The sequence below is a fragment of the Pinus tabuliformis genome, chromosome X (assembly GCF_031772625.1).
Source record: "Pinus tabuliformis cultivar Carrire ecotype Pingquan chromosome X, CPIR1, whole genome shotgun sequence".
Classification (NCBI taxonomy): Eukaryota; Viridiplantae; Streptophyta; class Pinopsida; order Pinales; family Pinaceae; genus Pinus; species Pinus tabuliformis.
The window spans coordinates 1,195,714,627-1,195,723,855 of record NC_142308.1 but is presented as its reverse complement, the minus strand read 5'-3'; positions in this window follow the sequence as shown (position 1 = coordinate 1,195,723,855).

Genomic DNA, 9,229 nt, shown 5'->3' with positions numbered 1-9,229 from the left:
ACAAAGACCTTCCATTCTTCAAAAACATTGTTTAGAGCTAACTGAACCAATTCTGTAGGTTGGGGCGTTGACCCTACTGCAGACAGTTGGTCTCGGATATCCTAAAGCTTAGTGAGGAAGGGATCTATGTGCTCCCCTTTCTGCATCCTTGTGCATCTCAAATTCTCCTAAGATATATCTTCCACTACTCGGAAGATCCCTCATATACCATAACAAGTGCCTCCCACATTTGTCAGGTAGTATCCTTGCCAGCTATGTGAGACACCACATGATCTAGAACCCCATCGAGAATCAACCTATTTGCTTTCGCCATCTCCTTCTTGTAGGCCTTTAGTGGATCTGCCTCTACGGGTACAACTACCACGCTATCGATGTAAGTTTTGAGATTGTATTCATCTAGAAGACAGGAAATTCTTTCCTTCCAAATCACATAGTTGGAGGCTCCCTCCAACTAATCTTGATCTCTCAACCCAGCTGAAAACATCTTTTCAAAAATTCGAATTCCTCCTCTTCTCCTCTGCATAGCTGCTGACTGGCTCTATGCACTCCCTGTTGGAGTGGGTAAATCTGCTCATAACTACTACTGCTCTGCTAGGAAAAATCGAACTTCTGGGCTAAAATTCTGCTAAGAAAAGAATTTCTTCAGCATGTGTTCTTCCTTCCTCGTGATGTTATTTTGCACTAGCAAACTACTACAAAATAACTACATCCCAAATGAAGATCTTTTTTGCAAGGAAAATGTTGTTTCTCCATTTCCTCTGGTAATCTTTGATTTGGAAATTATATTCTTTGTCGACTCTCTCAGAGAAATAAACTTCCCTCAAAAACTGATCCTCCTAGCCAAGGAATTGTGCTGCCTCTGAGGGTTTCGAACTTCAGCCTATGCAGAGCTTCGAAATTCCTCTTTCCTTCTGCTACTGAGCTCTATGGCTTACGATCTGTGTTCCGATACCATGTGAAAATTTTGAAATCCGGAATCATACTACAACAACTGATTAAGTTTATTCTATTTGTTAAATAAGTTGAACAAATTATTTACTGCATCCTACGATAAATATCAAAACTAATACACTGCAGCCTTCGCAAATATAATACTAAGGATGAGAAATAATGCTGGAAGAATAGATGCACACACATACAAATACACATATATTTTGGACCAATGTCCCCAGAAAAACCCAACTTGGGAAAACTGGTGTAGCAACTGAGAGTTTTATTATTATGCAGTAGTAAATTTGAGTACAAACCTATGGATGCTCAGATCTAGTAATACATATAGAGAAATGACTGACAAAAGTCTAGTGAGAGAAATCTCACTCCCACTAGTGATCCGACACTGACCTTGGCTCAAGATGAACTGCTCTTTGTTGCCTCTGTGTAGTGCCTTCGTTAGCCTACACATTGTTGCATCCCACAACTCGAACCGACGTCTCTCTCGCTAACTAATCAACTATTGTCTGGAAGATCGATTCTCCTGGCCTCTGGGCTCCCTCTGCAGCTTCTGGCATTGAATAAATGCTTCTCCCCATAGAAATACAGATTCCCCTATGAAGCGTTGTGCTGCCTCTCTGTGTCAGTCACTACCTCTCTGCTATGTACTCACCAGACTGGAAAATCACCCTCCGACCTTATTATCCCTGCCCCTCTCTCTCACAGCTTCGATCTCACTGAATCACCTTTAGCAACCAAATGTTGCTACTCTGGACATCGATTTCCCAGCAAAATCGAATTTCTGGTGTCTCATGTGTGTTCTCCAACCCCCATCGAATTTCTTCTTATAATATCTCGTTGAGACATCAATGGCCAAGATTAAAACATAATTGATGGCTAAGATTAACTAGAACCCGATTCATGTCTTCTTGTAGAAGATTCTCAACATGCCTTAATTATACCTTTTAATTATTTAGTTTTCCTAAGTTTAGACTTAGGAACCATTAAAAAGGGTTAATTATTTTAATTAAGTCATCTCTAGGTGGAATTTCCATAAACGATTTCTGAGTTTTGGAGAATACATGTATTCTATCGTCTCCACCAAATTTCGTGGCTAGAACACATCTGATGCTACAAAAACTAAAATAAACTTCCACCCATTGGAATATGGCAGAGCTTGGTCTTCTTATTTGACTTTGTCATCCCTTGATTTGACTTGTGTGCCCACCTATGAGAAGATATTCAGAAATTACAAACTCAGGAAATAAAATCAACTGATAAAACCTCTTCAAGCTCAATATCTCTTGCAAATATTTTACTCCATGAAAGCACAGTGGTGAAATCTGAGTGATTACACTCTTGGAGCTAACTAAAGTGTCTAGTTTCAACACTGAAGCTAGTTATGACGGCTAGGTTTCTAGTACCCTAAGATTCTCTCTCGAAATCTCTTCAAAAGCTTTTTTTCTCCACAATGCAAGTGAAAGAATGAGGAGAGTTTCCTCATTTTTTCTCTTTTATAAACTTGTGGCAACTTTTGTCGCCATTTTTCCCTTTTAAATTTTATAAAAGCACTTTATAATCTTTTTCACTTTATAAAATTGAAGTGAACTTTTACTTTCCTAACAAGTGTTTCCATTTTCACTCCTTAGAGTTTTATAATGTTTTCCTATGTGAATCCAGTCCTCTTATTAAATTTTCCTCGCCTTAGCCTACATCAAGTTAGAACCATGTTAGGCTAGCAGATTCTATCATATGCTTCCAAAGTCGTCAGGGACATTACATAAGAATCGTCATCCGCTCTTTCTTTGCAAATACTAATATTAAATATTGTAAGATTTCTAATTACTCTACTTGTGAAAGAAGGGATATTCTCCATTTATGGGGTATGTATGCTTACAATTGTGATTATTACCTATTAAATGTTAGTTTTTCTAGCATCGGATGTGTTCTAGCCACGAAATTTGGTGGGGAGCCTAGAATACATGAAATCTCCAAAACCCAGAAATCCTTTTTGGAAATTCCACATAGAAGTGTCTCAATTTTATTATTAACTATTTTTTAAATATTTCCTAAGTCTAAACTTATGGAATATGGTTAATTAATCAATATTAATTGAGATAAGGTGAGAATCACCTAGAAACTCACACGGATCAATTCAGAGATGATCCATCCATTGACTAAGTTTCAATCTTGGTCCTTGGTGCTCCAACAATGGATTATATGGTTAATTAATCAATATTAATTGAGATAAGGTGAGAATCACCTAGAAACTCACACGGATCAATTCAGAGATGATCCATCCATTGACTAAGTTTCAATCATGGTCGTTGGTGCTCCAACAATGGATTATAAGAGGAGATTGACGTGGTGACGGAGATTACACTAGTGCAACTACTTAGTTTCCCAGGCAATTCGATTTTATCAGTGGCAGTAATTTAGCAGAGAAGATAGAGCTAGAGGGTGAGTAGCAAGTGAAAGAGGATGGTAGCAACATTCTAGGAGGAATTTTTCCAGTTCTAGGAAGAGGCAAAGGAAGGAAGGCCAAAATCCCCACAGGGTTAGTGTAGGAATTACGCAAAGGGCAATGCAGGAAGGTCAACGCAAAGGTTAAGGAGCTAATTTCGAAGGCAGAAATTAGCTGTGGGTTAGAGAAAATTCTCACTTTAATTTTTCCAGAATTTTCCTCATATTAGATTGCCAATTGAGCACCTAAATTATTGTACTTAGAATTGTTGTTGAAGAATAATAATAAAACCCTCATTTGTTGCACTGGTTTTCCCACATTGGGTTTTTCTAGGGAAAATTGTCCAAAAATAACAGTGTCAAAAATCTTGTGTATGTGCTAGAATTTCTCAGCTTTCAGTATTTTATTTTCGTAATATTTTTATCATGAAAATTGCATTTGTGATTTTATTCATTATTTTTCATAACAGTTAAACTGCATTATAAAATTTATAGTTAGAAGAATAATTTCTAGTTACTGCAATAGATAAAAAAAAGTTCACATGGTATCAGAGCACAGTTGATCAGTTGGATAGCTTAGAAATGAAGGAAAGGAATATCGCTACTCAGCAAGGGCAGCAGGCTGAAATTCCCAAGGGCAATGCAGTATATTTGCCAGGAGGCTGAGTTGCTTGACGAAGTTTGACTTTTCTTAGAAAGGGGCAAAAAAAATTATTCTTCCAAATCAAGTGATTCTAGAGGCAAAGGGAGCATCTCACTTATTTCGTTGGGTAGATCTCTAAGCGAGACACATAAGGTTTTGCAACAGATTGCTAGTGCAGAACCAGTGTCATGTGAAAGAGGAATAACACACTAAATCTTTCAGCATAACCATGGATAGAAGTGACATTCAGGAGACTTCAAATTTGTCTTCCAGGTTGGAGGATGAATTTTCTTTCTTATCAGGATCAACTTCACATGGTGTCTAGTATATAGACAGTGGAGCATCAATTCACATGACAAGGGTTAGATAATATTTCTCTAGCTACAAGGAGGAGCATATGGACTTCCAGATTACTATGGGAAACATGATGAAATGTACTCCAATGGGGAGAGGTGCCATAGATTTTTAGAGGGAGTCAAGAGCAAGCACCAATGTTATAGATGTATTGCATGTGCCAGGCTTAGGTATGAACCTAATTTTAGTATCCCAATTACAAGATAACGGGGATGATATTCACTTCATAGGGAAGAAAGTGTATGTCAAACACCCAAGTTGGAAAAAGGTAAGACAGATTGGAGATTGAAGTAACATATTGTATCGATTACAAATTGACCCTCTAATGGCACTAATAAGCAGTGACTGTAGCAGTGGGAAGCAACTGAATGAGTTGTGGCATAGGGGATTGAGACATCTACACCATGGAGCACTCAGGATGCTTATAGAAATAGTAATAGGGGTTCAATAACTTAGCACAAAACACGATGATGTTTGCAGAGGATGCGTACTTGAAAAGTATGCTAAGGTATCATATCCAAGAAGTGACAACATAGTTGATGGTGTTTTAGGACTCACATTCAGATATTTGCAACCCAATGTCCACTAGAGCTCTCACCGGTGCTAAATATTTCATCGCCTTCATTGATGACCATTCCAGGAAAACCTGGATCTACTTCTTGAAGACCAACGATGAGGTATTTGATCGTTTCAAAGAGTTTAAAGCTCTCGTGGAGAACGTGACAAGGAATAAGATCACAGCGCTTCACTCAAATAATGGTAGAGAATATATTGATAAATACTTCACAGATTTATGTGCAAAGGAAAGCATTAAGAGAGAATGGACAACTCCATATAATTCGTAGCAGAATGGTGTAGTGGAGCAAAAAAATAGAACCATTGTTAGAGTTGCAAAGACTGTTATATGACTAGAATTTACCTAGATTTCTATGGGAAGAGGCATGTAACACGATAATATATATTTAGAACATGGCTCCTCATAGAGCATTGGGGAGAAAAAAACTAGAAGGAGTCTTCACAGGGAAGAAGCCAGAAGTTAGTCACTTCAAAATTTTTGGTAGCATTGCTTATTGCCACGTTCCAAATGAGAAACATACTAAACTGGATCAGATTGCAAAGAAGGGGCTCTCCATTCGGTACAATGAAACCTCAAAGGCATACAAGATCTACATTCCTAGCAATAGGAAGATTTTAGTAAGGCGAGACATGAAGCTCATCGAGGACTGAGATTTTAGGAGATCTCATCAGATGCTTGCAGGTAATCAGAATCAGTCAGCAGAAGCTCCTTTATTCTAGTAGCAGGGACAACCAGTGGGATAGGCAAGAGGACAGTCACAAGGATCGAGTACTGTGGCCAGTATTGGTATTTCCTCAGGTACATGAAATCTGGGGAGTTCTCAACAGATGGAGCAGTAGAGGTAGGATGAGGAGGAGCTAGCTGAACCTCCCACGACTAGTGGTCGAGCTAGCAGAGAGGTTCGTCAGACACTGGGGGATGCAAAGGAGTTTATTGGAACTCCTAAGATAAACAAAAGAAATTGCAAATAGCTTGAAAGGTACCAAGCATTGGCGGCTCAGGTTGCAAACCTTCTAGCTTTCAGGAGGCTGCACAACATCAAGAATGGGTAGATGCCATGGTAGAAGAGTATAGCTCTATCATGACGAATTATTTTTGGGATGTAGTGACAAGGCTGGAAGACAGATTAATTGTAGGTTCTAGATCAAATATGTTGTAGATGACAGTGTGGAAAAATACAAGGCTAGGTTCGTGGCAAATGGGTATGCACGAAAAGAAGGGATAGATTATGAGGAGACCTTCACCCCAGTTTCCAGATACACTTCTATCAAGTCAGTTATATCCCTAGTAGCTCAGATGGGATAGAATATTCACCAAATGGGCATTAAGAAAACCTTTTTGAATGGGGTGATAGAGGAAGAAGTGTACGTCCTGAGGGCTTAGAGACTTATGAGAGGCGCACTCATGTGCAGACTAAAGAAATATCTATACAGACTCAAGTGGCTCCCAGGGCATGGTTTGGTAGGATTGGCAACTACTTGCAGTAGATGAGATTCATCGAGAGTGACGCAAATCCCAACCCTTACTATTTGATGGTAGAAGGTGAGCCACTCACCCTAGTTTTGTATGTGGATGATCTCTTTTCGACAGGATCATTATGGATCATAAAGGACAACAAGAGAAATCTGGCAGCAGAGTTCGACAAGAAGGATTTGGGGTTGATGCACTATTTCCTAGGATTGGAAGTGTGGCAGAAGGATGGGGAGATTTTCCTTAGGCAAGGAAGATACGCTACAGATATTCTAAAGAGGTTCAAAATGCAGGATTGTAGACCCATGTCTACACCAATGATCACCAATTGGAAGAAGATAAATGCATCAGATGATAAGGATGTCGACACCACCTTGTATACAAAGCTTATTGGATCTCTCATGTATCTAGTCAATACTAGGCCATATATTTGCTTCACAATCAATACCCTTAGTCAGTTCATGGTAGAGCCAAAAAGGGTGCCTTGGGCAGCAGTTAGGCACATTATAAGGTATGTGCGTGGCACATTTGTGTATGGGTTGAGATATACCTGAGGAGATGATGTCATGTTATGTGGATTCATATATGCAGATTGGGCAGGTAGTGCATGGACAGGAAAAGTACCTTTGGGTACTGCTTCAGTGTTGGATCATGGATGGTTTCTTGGTGTAGTAGGAAGCAGAAGTCAGTAGCACTGAGCTCCGTAGAAGCAGAGTATATGGCAACAAGCACAACTACGTGCAAAGATATATGGCTTCGGAAGCTACTAGTGAGCTTGTTCAGGTAGAGGATAGAGGTGACCAGTGTCTACTGTGATAATCAGAGTTGCATAAATCTCTCTAAGAATCCAGTGTTTCATGATAGGTCAAAACACATAGATATTTGATGTCATTTCATCAGAGATTGTGTACAACGTGGAGCATTCCGGATCTAATATGTTCCCACAGAAGTGCAGGTAGCATATATACTCATGAAATCTCTAGGAAGAGCTAAGTTTGTCTATTTTAGAGAACATATGGGTATGGTGGAGAACCCGTTTCAGTAGCAGAGGCATATTACCTTGGATGATTCTCAGCTACAACAACAACAGAGGAGAGGGAGTTGCCATGCAGATGCAGTGTTGGCAATAGTATGGCAATGTCAGTAGTATCACAGATGCAGCGTAAATCAAAGTTGAGCAGTGGTTGGTGGGAAATATGGCTAGATATTAATAGCATGACAGGAAATGATGCAGAGACAGGGTGTTGTGGCAAAGAGTGCAGAACTAAAACACATTCCTCGCTAAGAGGGAGCATTAGTTTTTGTACAATCGAATGTGTTCTAGACACAAAATTTGGTGGAGAGGCTAGAATACATGAGATCTCCAAAACCCAAAAATCGTTTCTCGAAATTCCTCCTAGAAGTGTCTCAGTTATATTATTAACCGTTTTTTAAATATTTCCTAAGTCTAAACTTATGGAATATGGTTAATTAATAAGTATTAATTGAGATAAGGTGAGAATCATTTAAAAATTCACGCGAATCGATCTAGAGATGATCCTAGCCATTGTTTAAGATTTAATATTGGTCGTTGGTACTTCAACAATGGATTATAAGAGGAGATCGATGTGGTGATAGAGATTACACTAGTGCAAATACTCAGTTGCCCAGGCAATTCAATTTTCTCAGTGGCAGTAATTCAACAGAGAAGATAGAGCCAGAGAGTGAGTAGTAGGTGAAAGAGGAGGGTAGCAACATTCCAGGAGGAAGTTTTCCAATTGCAGGAAGAGGCAAAGGAAGGAAGGCCGAAATCCCCACAGGGTCAACATAAGCAATGCACACAGGCTAGGGAGGTAATTTCTGAAGTAAAAATTTGCTATTGGGCTAGAGAAAATTCTCACATTAATTTCTCCAGTATTTTCCTTAGATTAGATTGCCAGTTGTACATCTAAATTATTATACTCAGAATTGTTGCTGAAGAATAATAATAAAACCCTCATCTGCTACACTGGTTTTCCCGCATTGAGTTTTTCTTGGGACAATTGTTCAAAAATAATTGTGTCAAAATTCTTGTGTGTGCTAGAATTTCTGAGTTTTCAATATTTTATTTTCCGCATTATTTTTATAGTGAAAATTGCAGTTGTGATTTTATTCGTGGTTTGTCGTAATAAATAAATTTCATAATTAAATTTACAATTATAAGAATAATTTCCAGTTATTGCAATAGACAAAAATTTCACATTACAAAGAGAGATCATTTTGTCGACTAAGCTAAAAAGACCTCGATATAAATGCCCATTTAACATAACTCCAATACTATGTTGGAATAGTACTTATAATAATTACTAAATGTATATTGTTCAATGTGCAGTTTTCACTTTAGCAAAGCCCTCTTCATCGATAACATTAGTTTTGTTTGAACCTTAAGATCATCCTAGTAAGAAGAGTTCAGCTTTCATTTCAACAACACCCTCTTTCATTAATCACACTAGCAGTAATCTCACCTAGGTTTTTCTTCAACATAAGACTATCCTAGTTAGCAAAGTTATACTCCAAAAATTTCCTCGACGTTTATGCTAAGAATGTGACTGCTATAGAGCCCATAAATCTTTTCATATGCATCATTTCAGACAATGGACCTGATTACTTATTGTAGCCAGTAGAAGAGGCATGTTTGCTGGCTTTTGAGCAGAAGAACATTCTTGGAATTGGACAAAATAGTAGTTTTAAGGGAGCGTGTGAATCAAATTTCCATAGAGACTACATATACTTCTAGATTGCATCCCAGAGACTGTCCAAAACCAGAGTTAATT